Raw genomic sequence first — 1,295 nt, forward strand, 5'->3', positions numbered from 1 at the left:
GACAGGCAGCGGAGTTCAGGTTACCTGCCTGTGGTCCAGGCGAGGTCTCCGTCTGCTTTCTGACTGCTCCCAAAAAGCATTCACCTTCCTAACACTGTTTTAAACCCCAATAGTTTTGTTTTCAATTACACGTGACCTGAAACGGGTCTGCAGAGAATGCGTTCGGAGCTAGAAGGGACGATGCCCCGGGTCGCAGCCATCATGGGAAAGCAGAGGCGAGGTGAGAGCCTCAAGGGCCGCGGCCTGGCGCGAGAGCTGGCTGCAGAGAGCAGGCTGCTGCCCGCCAGCACAGTGGGAGCAGGGGGGGCTGATCTCGGTCCCTTCTAGTTGGAGTCATCTTCCTCCACACTTAAGCAACAGCAGCTCAAAGCCTGAGGTTTGCAGAGGTGTCCTAATCTCCCAATTCCCTCCCTCCTCCCTTTCTATTCAGGTGAAGGGAAAAGTCCAGAGGAAGAATTTCTGCTTCAGGTTGATTTACAGAGAGGCCAGTAAATTTATCAACTCTTTTGACACCACCCCTTCCCTTCCTCTGCTCCCCACCTACCCACCCCATCCTCCTTCTGCTCTCCTCCCCAAAACGTGCGATTAAAGAGAAGGCTCGATATCTGCCCAGCAGGAAGATTCTTGCCGCAACGGACTCGCGTATTTGCTGCTAACGTGGTGCATAGCAAAGGGACCAGAAAACCAGCAGCCCCTGGGGACCCGAAGCTCTTCCTCTTGGGGTATGCCTGGAGTACATGGACCAAGAAAACCCACTGGTGTGTCTCTAGGTTACTGCAGTGATGTATGGAAACTCAGTACCCTCCCTCCCTCCTGCCCCGTCTCCTGGCCCTTTCATAGATAAATACAAATATATATATATATACAGTCTCTATTTTTTTTTAAAGTGGCTCACAGGACCAAACTTTTGCATTCAGAGACTGACTCCTTGCCAGAGGGATTGGAAGTTTAAGGGTTTACCTTTGCAACAGTGTCTTCTCAGCAAGCACTGCAGATAGGCCTGGCTGTTTTGAGAGGATGCTTGGATGGACAGAGGGCAAGCGAGAGCGCGTGCGTCCCTCTGCTCGGCATCGGCAAGAAGCAAGGAGAAGGACCTACATACCTCCAGGATTAGGGCACAGCCAGCTGCTCCGCTCGAGTCACGCAGCCGCCGACCTGAGCACCAGCCTGCTTAAGGATCTCAAGAGCTCTCAGTCTTTTACCTTTCCAAGGGCTTCTGCAGACAAAGCTCCTGGAGTTTGGTGCCAAAGCCTATCCTCGATTAGGCTGAAAGCACAGGAAACCAGTCCTTTTCC

Source organism: Eurypyga helias, unplaced genomic scaffold, assembly GCF_000690775.1.
Source record: "Eurypyga helias isolate BGI_N326 unplaced genomic scaffold, ASM69077v1 scaffold41795, whole genome shotgun sequence".
Classification (NCBI taxonomy): Eukaryota; Metazoa; Chordata; class Aves; order Eurypygiformes; family Eurypygidae; genus Eurypyga; species Eurypyga helias.